Source organism: Heptranchias perlo, chromosome 22 (genome assembly GCF_035084215.1).
Source record: "Heptranchias perlo isolate sHepPer1 chromosome 22, sHepPer1.hap1, whole genome shotgun sequence".
Lineage (NCBI taxonomy): Eukaryota > Metazoa > Chordata > Chondrichthyes > Hexanchiformes > Hexanchidae > Heptranchias > Heptranchias perlo.
Window position 1 is genome coordinate 36,568,257 of NC_090346.1, and position 17,457 is coordinate 36,585,713.

The 17,457-nt window shown below is 41.4% G+C and overlaps 1 protein-coding gene across 2 annotated transcripts in view; it reads left to right on the top strand.

Annotated features, from left to right (window-relative positions):
• mrtfba (myocardin related transcription factor Ba) overlaps positions 1-17,457 on the top strand; it is a 199,398-nt gene that overhangs the window by 50,821 nt on the left and 131,120 nt on the right. For both annotated transcript variants that reach the window (XM_068003261.1, XM_068003263.1), the window contains exons 2-3: positions 7,183-7,287; positions 16,103-16,191. The gene's annotated coding sequence lies outside the window, so the exon portion shown is untranslated. The remainder of the gene's footprint in view (positions 1-7,182; positions 7,288-16,102; positions 16,192-17,457) is intronic.

The window sequence follows — 17,457 nt, forward strand, 5'->3', positions numbered from 1 at the left end:
TTTTTTGTCTCTTTCATGGCTGCAGCCTTAGTTGGTAATATGGTGTACCAGTGAAACAATGTTTTGTAACTTATCCCTTTGTCTTTGTACTTTAGAGCTGGACGCACCTCTTGGTTGCTGAGGGTGACTTATGCTCAAACATGTACTAGTGCCCTCTCTGGCCAGTTAGTAGGAGGTGCAAAGTAGACCATTTAGGTGACCAATATAGAATATTCTTATGAAACAACCACTCAGAAGTGTTCACGTGGGGGAAAAAAACAAAGGGAAATTGCATCCCATCATCAGTGTCTTGTTGCTTTTTCTTTTTCCAATCTGTCACCTTTCTATGTATAAAGTCATTTTATTTACTTACCGTCACTTCAGCATAATATTCGTTTACATCTGTACCCCTTTCATGTCGGACAATTCTGTATGTCATTTGATCCCTATATAATTTTCCCTCCACTCTTTGTCTCTTCCCCTCCGCGCCCACCCCCTCCCCCCCAAGAAGATACTGCAACATTTACTCAGGCATTTGATGGTGTATGGGAAACAAACTTGGAACCGTCCCACTTTATTGCTGCATCTGCAATGAAACCAGGTTGAATGCGATTTTCAGGGATATAACTTTTGCAATGAATCTTGTACATTTCAGAATAAATCAGTGTTATTTTTCAAACAACTATAATCAAAGTTGCTGGAAATATTTAAGTAAAATTCTGGGGCATATATATGGGTGTAGAATATAAACGCAAGGAAGTGATGTTGAATTTGTGCAAAATATTAGTTAGGCTACAGTTGGAATATTGCTTGTAGTTCTGGGCATCCCATTATAGGAATGATACTAGAGCCATGGAAAGGGTACAGTGAAGATTCACTAGAATAATGCCAGGAATTAAAGGTTATAGCTATGAAGAAAGGCTTGCAAAATGTTATATATCCTAACCTAGAAAACTAACAAAGCAGACAATTTGAAAACCGAAAGTGCAGTTGGACACAAGCTTATAACTTAAGTTGTACGTATATCCAACATTTCTTCACTGGTATTGCAGGAAGAAAAAACATAAGTATATGAAAGCCTGAAGGAGGAGACATGTATTGAAAGCACTAGGTTTATATTCTAGGGTGGAGGAGAGGCATGCTTCCCCAGAAAATGTTAATTTTTTTGACACTTTGAGGCTACTCACCCCCCTCCAACCCACCCAAGTCCAGACACTATACCCTCCTCCCCATTTTACAGAGGCACTTTACCCCTCTGGATCCAGTTCAGAGACACGCTACTTCCTTCAATCCCCCCCACCCCCCCACCCCGCCGAGAGTTCACAGAGGTACTTTTTTACCCTCTAATTCTCCAAGTTCACGCCAGCACTCTCCGCTGCTCCCCCTCTCTCCCACCTGCTCAATTCTGTTTGAGTTTTACTTTCTCCTTCTGGACCAAAGTCCTGATGTTGCTGCTGTTTGTAAGCCAAAATGATTGAACGTGTGTGAAGGTTGAGGTTAGGGTTCACACATGAAGAATGTCAGTTTTGATGTGCTTCTGGAGGACGTACTCCAGCATGAGATCGGGAGTGGAAGGGAGAAAACCGGAGGTAAAACATAAATTTACATCTTAACTGGTTTTTAAAAACTGACACCAGCGCTAATTTTTATAGAGCTGGACTAATGGTTTAATCACTAGAGTGGTTACACAGTAAACAAGCAAGCATTGAAGAGATTAGGAACCACTTACTGACCGTCCTCGGGCTCCAGCTTGGTGCAGGTCTCAGCAGTCATCAGGCTGACCATGAAGCGGTGGTTGTTCGGCGGGCTGACGGTCCTCTGGCTACTGCTGATGTTGGAGGAGACTGGTCTCTGGCTGCTGACAGATGACGAACTGGGCTCTTTGGTACTGGCAATGTGCACCTTGTCAGGGTCGAGCTCGACAGTGTCCAGCCCGACTTGGACAGTGCTGCGGGGCTGCCGTTCATTCTGAACGGCTGGAGGAACAAATGAGAAAGGAGAGTGAGCAGAGTGAGAAAGAGGAAAAGCGGAGAGGCAGACTATGCGAGACAGGAAGAAACATAAAGGGTAAGGCACAGAGAAGCAGAAATGAGAGATAAGAGGATTACAGCTGCTAAGAGCCAGAAACATTAAGCCATAATTTCATACATGCTCTCACACACTCGCACAGAGACATAAACAGTAAATGGGTAGTAAGAGGATCGATGGGACCGATTAGGGACTAAAAAGGAGATCTGCACTTGGAGGCAGAGGGCATGGCTGAGGTACTAAATGAGTGCTTTGCATCTGTCTTTACCAAGGAAGAAGATGCTGCCAAGATCACAGTAAGTGAAGAGGTAGTTGAGATGCTGGATGGGCTAAAAATTGATAAAAAGGAGGTACTAGAAAGGCTATCTGTACTTAAAGTAGATAAGTCTCCCAGTCAGGACGGAATGCATCCTAGGTTGCTGAGGGAAGCAAGGGTGAAAATTGCGGAGGTACTGGCCAGAATCTTCCAATCATCCTTAGATACAGGGGTGGTGCCAGAGAACTGGAGAATTGCAAATGTTACACCCTTGTTCAAAAAAGGGTGTAAGGATAAATCCAGCAATTACAGTCTAGTCAGTTTAATCTCGGTAGTGGGGAAACTTTTAGAAACGATAATTTGGGACAAAATTAACAATCACTTGACAAGTGTGGATTAATAAAGGAAAGCTATGGATTTGTTAAAGGCAAATCGTGTTTAACTAACTTGATTGAGTTTTTTGATGAGGTAACAGAGTGGGTCGATGAGGGCAATGCAGTTGATGAGTTGTATATGGACTTCCAAAAGGCATTTGAGAAAGTATAGAATAATAACCTTGTCATCAAAGTTAAAGCCCATAGACTAAAGGGGGCAGTGGCAGCATGAATATGAAATTGGCTAAGTAATAGGGAACAGAGAGTAGTGGTGAACGGTTGTTTTTCAGACTGGAAGGAGGTATATAGTGGTGTTCCCCAGGGGTAGGTACCAGGACCATTGCTTTTTTTGATATAACATTAATGACTTGGACTTGGATAGTGCAGGGCACAATTTCAAAATTTGCAGATGACACAAAACTTTAGAAGGGTAGTGAACAGTGAGGAGGATAGTGATAGACTTCAAGAGGACATAGACAGGCTGGTGGAAAGGCCGGACACGTGGCAGATGAAATTCAACGCAGAAAAGTGTCAAGTGATACATTTTGGTGGAAAGAACGAGGAGAGGCAATATAAACTAAAGGGTACAATTCTAAAAGAGATGAAGGAACAGAGAGATCTGGGGGTACATGTGCACAAATCATTGAAGGTGGCAGGGCAGGTTGAGAAAGCGATTGAAGAAAGCGTACGGGCTCCTGGGCTTTATAAATAGAGGCATAGAGTACAAAAGCAAGGATGTTATGATGAACCTTTATAAAACACTGGTTCGGCCACAACTGGAGTATTGTGTCCAGTTCTGGGCACTGCACTTTAGGAAGGATGTGTAGGCCTTAGAGATGGTACTGAAGAGATTTACTAGAATGATTCCAGGGATGAGAGACTTCAGTTACGTGCATAGACTGAAGAAGCTGGGGTTGTTCTCCTTAGAGCAGAGAAGGTTGAGAGGAGATTTAATAGAGGTATTCAAAATCATGAAGGGTCTGGACAGAGTAGATAGAGAGAAACTGTTCCCATTGGTGGAGGGGTCAAGAACCAGAGGACATAGATTAAGGTGATTGGCAAAAGAACCAAAGGTGACATGAGGAAAAACTTTTTTACACAGCAAGTGGTTAGGATCTGGAATGCACTGCCTGAGGGGGTGGTGGAGGCAGATTCAATCGTGGCTTTCAAAAGGGAACTGGATAAGTAAGTACTTGAAGGGAAAACATTTGCAGGGCTACGGGGATAGGGCAGGGGAGTGGGACTAGCTGGATTGCTCTTGCAGAGAGCCGGCACGGACTCGACAGGCCGAATGACCTTCTTCCATGCTGTAACCATTCTACGATTCTATGTCTGCATTCTGTGGGTGGGAATTCTCATGAGATCAGGAATTGCCACACTGTGCAACTGTGTTTGGTTGACAACAGCAACAGGACTCTGATAGGAGCACCCAAATGCTTGGACTGCACTGATTTTCAACCACAAACATGCACATGCAGAAAAAGCCCCCAAAATGTGTATGGTTGGCAAGTATGAAATTGTGGCTGTTTTTTTCACTGGAACAGGGTGGGAATATAATTGAGGTTTTTTAAAATTATGATAGATTTTGAGAGACTAAATAATGAAAGATTGCTTCCACTGTTTGGTGAATTGATAACGAAACTACATAGGCATTATCAAAGGGGGAAGTTAGACCACCTTTTTTTCAGGTTGTTAGGAATGATGTACCATAAGCATGACTGTTTTGAAGAGGGATTTGGATAAATATTTTACTGAAGAATAGTTGAATAAATATTTTAAACAACAAATATAAAAGGTTGATAGAGAAAGGGGATTAGAGTAGATAACTCCAGTTGTAGAGCTGACACCAGCACGGGGGCCGTGGGTTGAATGGCTGTCTCCTGTGCTGTGATTTCCACGGTGGAATTGATGTGAAACCCAGAGGTTTTTTTTTCAATTTGTAATTAAACCTCTTTGAATTCCTGTTTTGCATTCACAGCTGTTAGGAAATATTGGCAGAATTGTTACTTTTATGTTATTTTTAAGGATGAAAGTAATACTTAATCTGGAACAGGTGGAAACAGCAGTTATTGCATATGTTTGACATGTCCTGATTGCAAAAGATGTAAATACCAAGTTTCACTTGTTTATAAATTGTACCAGCCTGGGTGAAGAATAGCAAATTTCACTGCAGATTTTGAATTGGTGTCGATACTAGTCTGAAATGCACGGAGAGATTTTCCTGGGTCTGTGCTCTGTGAATATCAGAAAATTGGGCAGGTTAGAGTGCACAGCTCTAAAGGAACTCATCCAATTTTCTGACATTTGCTGCATGCAGACCATTGTGTCTGATGCAGTTCTAGGAAAATCTTCCCTGTGGAGTTTCTCAGTTGGTGTAGTTGAATGAAGAGTACATGTAATATAGTCATATCATTTGATATTATAAATATACATTATTGCAGAATCCTAAAATATTTTAGTTTTATAGTTTGCATAGTTTTTATTTACCAATTTAAAAAAAGTGCTGCCTGGGCTGTGGCTGGGATTCCGTGCTTGCTTTCACATGTTTTTCTACAAAAGCCTTAATTACTCATCTATTTCTGTTTGAACTTGGTGAAATACTTTTTTTTTTCTTTTCTCTTGGTTTGTAGTATAGGTACAGCACACTAAATGGCAAGGAATTGTATACAGAATTTATTCCACAAATAAAGGGGACAGAATAGAGTTTACAGGATTAAGTGGGCTTGTCCTGATTATAATTGCAGTAAATTCCATACCTTTTGAGTATTCTGTTGTACCACAAATGTGGTGTGAAATAGAAGAAAGTTTTATTTAATTTAATTTTATTACTATTACTGGTTCAAATAAAGCAGTTTTCACCTCTCGAACATTTTTTCTTTCTCAGAGGTCCCATTGATGGAATATTAACGTTAAAAATTACAGGCAGGCTCTCCTGACTCCATTGGTAATAATATTCAGTGTGGAACTGAGCCATTTGGACCAGGAAGATCCTAGGTTCAGTCCATGGTCTGCTGAGTTAGCGAAGCAGCATGTGGGGATGATTCAATCCGCCGGGGTTGGAGGGGGGGAGGATATCCAGGTTTTTGCTCATGACTGCTATCTAGTGTACTCTGGTGGAAAGTGTGCTGTGTGTAGATGTCAGTTAATGACAGGATCACACTTAGTCATGATGCTTCACCTTTCTGTGCGCAACCCCCCCAACCTTCGCAATGGTCAAATAAACTGTGGACATTAATTGTTTAGGCTCATACATGAGGACAGTCCACTTGGCAAAAGACTACCAGCATTTTTGAATTGTACCCCAATGGCTTCAGGAGAGGAGGGAAGAAAATCATGAGGAAAAATTCTGGATGCAATTGTTCAGTGTGTTGGACCGCCACGGCAGTGCACTGCACCACGGGATGATGGAATGCCTGCTAACTCCAAGATTCTTCATGCATAGAGATCCTGATCTGTACCCGTTAGACAGGTGCCAAGTGGAGACCTTCCAGGAGGAAGGGAGAGTTATTTCAACTGACCATTGTTCACTTTCACATGGCTGGTTTCAGAGCACCATTGGGAGAAGGCTGGGAAGAACGTACCCTCACAGGCACTCAGATGGAGATTGTGGTTTTGCGGGAGTCCCCAAGAAAGAGGGGGAAGCAAATGCCTTTTGTTATGTTTTTTTTAAAAAAAGTGTCTAGGTACAGGCCCAACGACCATCTACTTAAATAATATGTCATGGTGTTGGATTAAATTTTTCAGTCCCTGATTACCCCCCTCCCCACATGTCGTTCCAAAGCCAATGAAGTACTCTCGACGCATTGTCACTGTTGTAGGGAAATGCGGCAGCCAATTTTCACATGGAAAGATCCCACAAACAGCAAAGAGATATATGACCAGATAATCTGTTTTTGGTGGTGTTGACTGGGAGATAACACCACCAAAAACAGATTATCTGGTCATATTGGCCAGGACACCGGGAAAACTCCCCTCCTCTACTTCAAAAGGTGCCATGGGATTTTTTCCGTCCATCTGAGAGGGTAGACAGGACCTTGTTAAATGTCTCATCCGAAAGAAGCACCTCCGACAGTGCAGCACTCCCTCAGTACTGCACTGAAGTGTCAGCCTAGATCATGTTCTCAATTCTCTGGAGTGGGGCGTAAACCATTCTGACTCACAACGAGAAGAATATTAACAAGAACATCAGTAAACATTATCAGTGCCAGCATGTAGGGTTACCACTGACTGCTGGTAACAGATACATTACCCACTTGAATTCTTTCCTGAACTATCACTATCAATATGGATTTATATTTACAGTGGATATGTCATGAGACAAAAATTTACACAAGCATTTGAATACATATTAAAATGTATTTTTAAAATTTATTATTACTGTTTTGGGCCCCACATAGACCTGGAAATATAAATTATGAATGTAAGTAAGGATTTATTCAGTTTGTAGCCAACTTCAATGATGTAGGCCATTTGAACTAAAATTTGTTAACTTCTGCACAAAAAGAATAGGTTAAACTAATCTGAACTTTTGTCTTCTGCTTGCAGCTAACTGCTTGATCTCACCAAGTTTGAACAATGGCGGATATCTCCACACATAAACATTGAGCTGCAGACGTGGCCGTACAACACAAAGTGGACTGTCTGCTTGAAGTAAGCTTATTTTTAAACTAAGGAAGTTTTGAATGATGTGCATAGGTATATGAAGCATCTATGTTTTTCTTTGGTTCATGTTTATGGATTTAGAACATTGATGCAAGCAAGCAATGGAAAATGGTGAGGAAATAGCTGAGCAGTATAATAGTATGTTATCACCTTTACAAGTTAATGAATCTTTACTCTGTATTGAATGCTGCAAATGCTATCTTGATTAAACAAAGCTTATAGCTTTCTCCCTTCTATATATGAGTGAATAAAGGCATTACATGGTGTGGCATTGAGTCATACAGAACAGGAAGATCCCAGGTTCATTCTGTGTTGAGTTAGCTGATGTCAGCTGCAGCGGTGATGGGGAAATTACAGTTGTCCTCAGTGGCTCTGAGTTGAGGGAAAGCAAAACTCAGCCCACGGTGCTGCTTCTGATTGCTAACCAGTGATTCCTGCTGTAAGTGTACATATGTGACTGCTACACAAAGACAGGATCAGACTCCATTGTGACGCCCCCATTGAATAGCTCACTGATTTTGATGGTTGCGTATGTGGAAAAATTAAAGAAGAAAAAGAAACAAAGCTTATAATAAGAAATGGGGAACATTTGCTGCTGTGATCATTTCTTCCATGCAGTAACCTCTTGAGGTCCCAAAGATAATAATTTTTGTTTTACAATTTAAACCAACAGCACAGTGGCTGCCGGCCGTGTTACACTGTGGTGGATCTCCAAGGCCATCTGCAGCCAATCTCTATTCTCTCTCCCCCTTCATAGAGGCTGGAGATTATGTAAATGACCCTCAGGCAGGAAAATTGGCCGGATTGGGGGGGGGCATCCTTTAGCAGGCACACGTCCTGCCATGCTGGATTTCCACTGCACTATGGAAGATAATTTTAATTCAAGGGAATATGTATTCATAGCTATAATAATTTATATTAAAAAATGTAATGTGATAACAGGTACGTCCCTATTCGATTGTCTGCACCTTTAAGTAACGGAAAATCTGTGGACCTTCTGGTGTACTGCTGCTGTAGCTCCATTAGGAGTTTGGTGGAAGGGCCAGAATTTAGGCTGGGACCTGGATATTGCCAGGTCCCCTAGATTCACAACCCTCTGCGTGAAGAAATTCCTCCTCATCTCAGTCTTGAATGGCTGACCCCTTATTCTGCAACTATGCCCCCTGGTTCTAGACTCTCTAGCCAGGGGAAACAATCTCTCAGCATCTACCCTGTCAAGCCCCCTCAGAATCTTATATGTTTCAATGAGATCACCTCTCATTCTTCTAAACTCGAAAGAATAGGCCCATTCTACTCAACCTCTCCTCATAGGACAACCCTCTCATCCCATCTGCAGGCCTTATTGTGGGTGGAACCTCTGCCTACCCCAAAAAGGCCAGCAGCATAAGACGAGATGGTGAGGACAGGGACGGGGAATCCCTGTGTCCAGTCCTCAGAGCGACCTGCCATAGAGACCAGGCATGCCACGTCACCAAATGGCATAAGGGGACCTGGAGTCCAGAAGATTTTTAAAATTATTGCCAAGGAGTTCAGCTCCCCTTACATCTGCCTGGAACTGGCGGGTGCCCCAGATGTGTCCCTTGTGACGTTGGCACAAGTGTGATGCAAATTTGGGGACATTCCACCACCCCTGAAAAGTCCACCATGGTCAGTGACGGAGGTGCCTAGCAGGTGCATCCTTTCACTGGGAGGTGCCTACTCCCCTGCAGAATTTTGGCCTTTATATTTGATAATCAGTCCATGTCAGCCTTTGCCCTCCATGCAAACAAATACTTCTAATCACACTTACCCATTCTGTTCCCACATCCCTTTCAATCATCCACCTATTCAATCTATTCTTCAATCTTGACATAGTTTCTGCCTCAACACTGACCTTGGAAGTGAATTCCACAGGCTCACAGTTCTGTGTGAAGAAATTTCTCCTGCCCTCTGTTCTAACGCTCTCACATTTAGTCTTATATTATGGCTCCTCATCTTGACCCCTCAATTACTGCAAACAGTTTGCTTCTATCCACCCTGTCCCATCCATTCATAATTTTAAACACTTGTATCATAGTTGTAAGGGCAGTAGCAGCTTTTGAGGGTGTGAGTGCAAGCAGAAAGCAGGTGCAGTGAATTCTTCCCTATGGATTGCTATGGGAAGCAGGGAAGGGAAGGATTATCAGTGCAGAGGCAAGCCTGCAGCAGCGCCCGATTTCCCCACCTCCTAGTCGACGAGCTGTCTGTGGGTAGCATGTTTCATGGTGGCAGCTTGCGTCATTCATGCAAGTTAGTGGCAACCTGGAAACTAGGGGCGGGTTCTCAGGTTGACTCCTTCAGGTGGCCGTTGTCCATGCCCTACCCACTTCCCACAAGTTCCTCCCTGGGAGATCAAAATTGACCCTGAGGTGCCTTCTACAAATCTGTGCTGGCTCTCCTTAATTAACCCATGTATTTCTAAGTTGGTATTAATTTTATCCCATATTATGGCCTCTATAAGCTTACCCAATATCAGTATGTTATGCTGACTGGTCTATAGATACCTGATTTATATATTTTTCTCCCTTCTTGAACAGAGGTGGTACAATTGGTACAACTTCCAAATCCCAGTGTGTTTGCAAGATTGTAATCGGAGCCTTTACTATTTCCTCTCTGACTTCCCTCAGCATTTTGGGATACATGCCATCAAGGCCCAGTGCCTTTTTCACTCTGAGTTACACCAACTTTTTCAGTATTATATCTAACCATATCTATAGTTCTCTTATCTCATTGATCCCACTTCTTATTGTATTTTTTTATTCTCACTATTATACTCTCCTGTCACTATTGTACTCTCCTGTGAAAATGGAGACAAAGTACTCATTTAGTATCTTTATCATTCCTTCATCCTCCACGAGATTTATTTTTTGTTCCAAATCAACCCTACCATTTCTTTAACTATTCTTAGTTTTTATGCTTATAATATTATCTACTTTATGTTCTTTGCCAGTCATTCTTCATGTCCCTTTTTAGCTTTTCTAATCTTTTTTACATCTTCTGTATTTTTACTATGCTCTGATTCTCTTGTATTATTATCCCTGGATTTGTGATATGACTCTTTTTGAAGTGTAATTTTAAGTTTAATTTCTCTACTCATCCAAGGAACTCCATCTGTGCCTGCTTTACCTCTTGAGGGAATATGTTTAGAATGTATGTTAATCATCTCCAGTTTGAACCTTCTCGTCGCTTGTCCACTGTCTTATTGCCAGTAAACTACTTTTACCTTTGACTGATGCCCTTTGCTTTTCAGTTTTTGTATTAAACCTAATTTTGTTATGGTCACGGTTTCCTAGATGTTCTTCTATCCTTACATTACCTACTTGCCCCATCTTTCTTTGTTGGGCTAAAACATGTTCACCTATCCTTTCAGAATGTAACCCCCCTTATCCTTCTAACTACTGTCCTAATGCCCCTTAACAATGGTACATTCTAAAGTTATGGAAGTTGATGTTAAATTTCACATTTTCCATCACCTTGAAAATTCTGGCCAAAGTTATGATTGGCAGAATGTTTTTTGGTATGGCCATTCCACTGGTGAGCTTAGCGCCTATGTACCTTTGGAACTGCTGTTGAACCGATTGGTAAGTCATCTGTCATTGCCATGGACACCTCCAAAACCATTGACCTTTTTAAGGGTCTGGCACAGTGCACGTCTGAACAAATTACCATGAAATGGCATCCCACCAAATCTACATCCATTGCAGTCTTGCTTCCTCTCAAATTACTCTATTTGTGCTACAGTTGATGGCTAATCTTCTGCCTTTCTTTTCATTAACTCAGGTGTTCCCCGGCACTCTGGCCTTTCTTTGCCCTCTCTCCCACTCTGTTCCTTCTTCATATTAGTAACCTCCTCCACTCATCACCCAACCCTACGCATTCTTTTGATGGTTATTCTATTCTACATTAATCAATTTTTTTCAGATTGTATGCCCTTAGTGTCCATAGTCCTCTTACAGTGCAATGGCTGAATCACAACATCTGCATCTCCACCATGTCCTTCTTAGACCGTAATGTTATAAAGCAGTTTTTCACCATTCAATTCTGTAAACACATGGGAGAAAGACTAAGCAGTGATCAAATGATTTTTAAAAAGTCCATTACCACTTTCTACTGGTCTTGCTTATCTGTCTACTCACATTTACTTTTATTGTAAAAGCCAACACGCAGAGGAAAATGTGGCCCTTAAACTCTAAAGATAGTTACAGGTTAGTTTTTAGGAGTACTTCTGATTTAAATCAACAAGAAATTTGGATTGACTGTAGAAAGATAATAAACATGCATCAAGAAAATAACATTACTCTCCCCAATAAAGAACAAGTGGTTAAACCAGTGTATGGAAATGAGATGATTTTAAATAATTTTGAGCAGGGCTGGCTGTGGAAAGTCTCCTGATGCCATTTATTTAATAATAAAATCTTTGGCTTTGTTCCCATTGCAAGATTGTTATGACCTTGTAAGCTATATTTCATTGTTTCTGAAGTAGCTATGGTTATTAAAAAAAAATTAGATTTTTATGCCAGGCTGTATAGTTTGGGGTTACATTAAGAAAATACTAGTCACTTGAGAATCATTTGACAGTAAATTCAAACACAGTAAAATATATTGGCAAGCTTAGGCTGAAATCTTTCATTTACTTTATAGACTTTGAAAAGGCTCATTGGAAACATTATGTACATTTCTGAGCCATGAGTTTCTTTTACAACTAGAAGTGCAGAGACTTGGGTTTCAACATATTTCAACAAGAGAGTGTCGTGCAACTTCAGAATCTTAAATATTTATGAATGTAATAAGCAATAACTAAATAGAAAAATATTCTTTATTGAAAGATGGTCTTCTTTGGGAACTGTAACTTTTATCCATTACTATAAAAGTAGTACAAGTCATCAAACTGTTTACCGACCACAACTGTAATGTGTTTGATTGACAAGCTCACTGGATGCATGTCTTTGCCAGGTTAGTGATGTGGTGGCAGTTGGTATGGTGAAAATAATTTAATTCTAAAGGCAAGAATTTTGTGCCAGATTTATATGAATTGCCCAATAGTATTTGTTCATGGTCCTTTAATCTTGTTTCTGTACATCCCAAATATTATAGCACCACGCAGTTACTGTCACAAAAAGGACGGGCTTAACCCTGTTCCCAGGTCTCGTCTAAATTCATTCTGAGAACTAGAAGGTGAGTGAGAACAGTAGCCCTCCAATTTTTCTCACTCCCTTTGAGGCAGTCTTTGGCTCTCCTAGGTGCTAACCCATGAAACCATTTGAGATCTGAAACCTGCAATGTCAGAAGTTAGAGGTGTAGAATGTGCTCCTTTCATTTTCTTGTGAGTTCGATTGATGTGCAAATGATTTTGATAAATTACTGTTCAGCTTACTAAGCATACAGCAATACGCAGTTGCTATCATCACCTGCCGATTAACTGTAAATCATTGCCTTTTGCTTTGAGCAGTTACTTTACTTCCTCACAAAGCCTATTCTGTGCAGATGACAATAAGCACTTGGTCTGTAGTCCTGTAGGTTACAGCACTTCAAGTGCACATCCATGTACTTTTTAAATGAGTTGAGAGTTTCTGACTCTACCACCCTTTCAGGCAGTGAGTTCCAGACCACCATCACCCTCTTAGTGAAAAAATTTCTCCTCAGCTCCCCTCTAATCCTTCTACCAATTACTTTAAATCTATGCCTCCTGGTCACTGACCCCTCTGCTAAGGGAAATAGGCCCTCCCTATCCACTCTAGTCCCGTCATAATTTTATATACCTCAATTAAATCTCCCCTCAGCCTCCTTTGTTCCAAAGTAAACAACCCCAGCCTATCCAATCTTTTCTCATAGCTAAAATTCTCCAGCCCTGGCAACATCCTTGTAAATCTCCTCTGTACTCTCTCTAGTGCAATCACATCTTTCCTGTAATGTGACCAGAACTGAATGCAGTACTCAAGCTGTGGTCTAACCAATGTTTTATACAGTTCCAGCATAACCCCCCTGCTCTTACATTCTATGCCTCGGCTAATAAAGGAAAGAATCCATGTGCCTTTGTAACACCTAATCTACCTGTCCTGCTACCTTCAGGAATCTGTGGACATGCGCTCCAAGGTCCCTTTGTTCCTCTACACCTCTCAGTATCCTCCCATTTATTGTGTACCCCCTTGCCTTGTTTGCCCTCCCCAAATGCATTACCTCACATTTCTCTGGATTGAATTCCATTTGCCACTTTTCTGCCCACCTGACCAGCCCATTGATATCTTCCTGTAGTCTACAGCTTTCCTCCTCACTATCAACCACACGGCCAATTTTTATATCATCTGCAAACTTCTTGATCAAGCCCCACCACATTCAAGTCCAAATCATTAATATATACCACAAAAAGCAAGGGACCCAGTACTGAGCCTTATGGAATCCCACTGGAAACAGCCTTCCAGTCGCAAAAACACCCGTCAACCATTACCCTTTCCTTCCTGTCACTGAGCTAATTTTGGATCCAGCTAGCCACTTTCCCTTGGATCCCATGAGCTTTTACTTTTTTGACCAGTCTGCCAAGTAGGACCTTTCTAAAATCCATGCACACTACATCAAACGTGTTACCCTCATCGATCCTCCTTGTTACCACCTCAAAAAATTCAATCAAGTTAGTCAGACACGACCTGCTAAACTGCTAATGTAACACCCTTATTTAAAAAGGGTAGTAGGCAGAAGGCTGGAAATTATAGACCAGTTAGCCTAACATCTGTGGTGGGTTAAATTTTGGAGTCTATTATTAAGGAGACAGTAGCAGAACATTTGGATAAACATAATTTAATAGGACAAAGTCAGCATGGCTTTATGAAGGGGAAGTCATGTCTGACAAATTTGCTTGAGTTCTTTGAGGACATAACGTACAGGGTGGATAAAGGGGAACCGGTGGACGTAGTGTATTTAGACTTCCAGAAGGCATTCGACAAGGTGCCACATAAAAGATTATTGCTCAAGATAAAGAATCACTGGATTGGGGGTAATATTCTGGCATGGGTGGAGGATTGGTTATCTAACAGGAAGCAGAGAGTTGGGATAAATGGTTCATTCTCAGACTGGCAACCAGTAGCCAGTGGTGTTCCACAGGGGTCGGTGCTGGGTCCCCAACTCTTTACAATCTATATTAACGATTTGGAGCAGGGGACCGAGTGTAACATATCAAAGTTTGCAGATGATACAAAGATGGGAGGGAAAGTAGAGAGTGAGGAGGACATAAAAAACCTACAAGGGGATATAGACAGGCTGGGTGAGTGGGCGGAGATTTGGCAGATGCAATACAATATTGGAAAATGTGAGGTTATGCACTTTGGCAGGAAAAATCAGAGAGCAAGTTATTATCTTAATGGCGAGAAACTGGAAAGTACTGCAGTACAAAGGGATCTGGGGGTCCGAGTGCAAGAAAATCAAAAAGTTAGTATGCAGGTGCAGCAGGTGATCAAGAAGGCCAATGGAATGTTGGCTTTTATTGCTGGGGGATAGAATATAAAAACAGGGAGGTATTGCTGCAGTTATATAAGGTATTGGTGAGACCACACCTGGAATACTGCATACAGTTTTGGTGTCCATACTTAAGAAAAGACATACTTGCTCTCGAGGCAGTACAAAGAAGGTTCACTCGGCTAATCCCGGGGATGAGGGGGTGGACATATGAGGAGAGGTTGAGTAGATTGGGACTCTACTCATTGGAGTTCAGAAGAATGAGAGGCGATCTTATTGAAACATATAAGATTGTGAAGGGGCTTGATCGGGTGGATGCGGTAAGGGTGTTCCCAAGGATGGGTGAAACTAGAACTAGGGGGCATAATCTTAGAATAAGGGGCTGCTCTTTCAAAACTGAGATTAGGAGAAGCTTCTTCACTCAGAGGGTAGTAGGTCTGTGGAATTTGCTGCCCCAGGAAGCTGTGGAAGCTACATCATTAAATAAATTTAAAACAGAAATAGACAGTTTCCTAGAAGTAAAGGGAATTAGGGGTTACGGGGAGCGGGCAGGAAATTGGACATGAATTTAAATTTGAGGTTGGGATCAGATCAGCCATGATCTTATTGAATGGTGGAGCAGGCTCGAGGGGCCGATTGGCCTACTCCTGCTCCTATTTCTTATGTTCTTATGATCTTCCCTTAACAAATCCATGTTGACTGTCCTTGATTAATCCTTGCCTTTCTAAATGACGATTTATGCTGTCGCTCAGAATCGATTCCAATAATTTCCCCGCCACCGAGGTTAGTCTGACTGGCCTATAATTACTCAATCCCTTTTTAAACAACGGTACAACGTTAGCAGTCCTCCAGTCCTCCAGCACCATGCCTGTAGCCAGGGAGGATCGGAAAATGATGGTCAGCACAATAAATACATAAAATTAATTCTGAAAAAATGCTAAACTTACCCATAAAGTCAGCCATTATACCTTAGAAATGATTCCAAGATGTTTTCTCTGCATTGGCCTGCCCCTATCTCTGGGGAACTTATGTTTGCGTTGTGTAGCTAGGGCTTACCTGAACGAAAAGGCTCAACCAAGAGGTGCACTGCCAGAATGCATCTGTGCATGTCACTTGGATGACTGTGTGACTACAACTCTCAGAATGCAGCTTAAGGCTGCTACCTGCGACTGAGCCTGATCCTGAATGTGGATGCAGGGCTTACAAACAGAATGTTGTGCCACTGAATTGGCCTGTGATTGGCCAATCTTGCTATCATTAGCAAAAGAAATAATAATTCTGGTGCTTTGAAGACGCATACCAATTTTCTGATTGGGCAAACAATATTTTTTTCTTCCAGATACGGCCATCTTGATTAGATATCAGATCTAAGGGAAAACAATTCTCTGAGAACAGCAGCCATCAGAGGTCCCCTGTGCTATTAAAAGGGTAAGTGCCTATTTCTCTCGAGGTCCAGTTGTTTTAATATTAAAATTTAGTACCCTACTCCGCCAACAGTTGTGCTCCACTTCTGCCGCCATCACCCCCCTCCCCTCCCCATCCCAATAACTCTGCTCCCTGGCATTGAATGTGATCATGCTAAAAAATCAAAACTGTGCTCAGACCTTAGACTGCTTGTGAGCAATGCTACCACAGATCAGCTAGATTTGTTCATTACAGGAAAGCAGCTTGTGTTTTTTTTGTTCTGGGACAAGTTGCCCAAACAGGAATAGTGCATTGTTCCCATTAACTAAATCCTCTTTAAATATGTATAAAAAGTACTTTGCTAGTCAATAACTGATCACGTTTAGCCTTCTAGTCAGTAACTGATAACGTTTAGCCTTGCTGTAAGTATTGGATGCTATAAATCATAGCTTTGTTTAACTCTAGCCTTTTCTTTCACATTAAACAAAATCCTCTAGTGGCTCCAAAATCAGTGCAGACTCTTGGTGCTTGGGGGTTTGGCCATCAAAGTCGTGTGGCAAAATCTTCTTGTTAAATCAGCCACACCAGCAACACTGATGGAGCAAAAATTGATGTAGCTTTTCTCAGAATTGAACACCCCCCCAAAATAATGTGTGACCATTTTTACATTGGAATCTAACTAACTATTATAATTCTGTGCTGCACTGTCCAAAACTTGCTATTTTCCCCATTTATAGCAATAATGTCTATTTTCATGCAAATTATTTGTTTTCCCTGCACTAGGAAATGTACAAGTTCAGCAGATGTTCCCGTTCAATTGCACCTTGTACCATCCACCATGCGCAGTACTAGTCACAACTCTTCACTTCATCCCCTGGTCTTTGTTGACTCTGGAAGTCTGACTCTCAAAAGTCAGAACTTCTGAAACAAATAAAAGTGTTACACAACAGGATTATTTGAGTCCTTTTAGTCGTATGAGTCCAAGAAAGTGCCGGGCTTTCACAGAGCTAACAACCATTCTGTCTGTCTGCAAAATAAATACATAAGCAAACTGGAAATTCTTAACCATGTTTTGTATATTTCAAGTATGTACACATTCATTTTAAGCCTCTTGGTTCTTCAAGATAATGTCATCATTGTCCGTTCCATCAAAAAGAAACTTTTTTCCATCTCTTTTGCAATATTTCAAAGTTAGAAAACTGTAGCAGGAAAAGCCGAAGTACCTCGCTTATAGCAGCAAACAAGATGAATGAATTTTTTTTAAAAGGGCAGGTTTTGCACCCTTTTGCT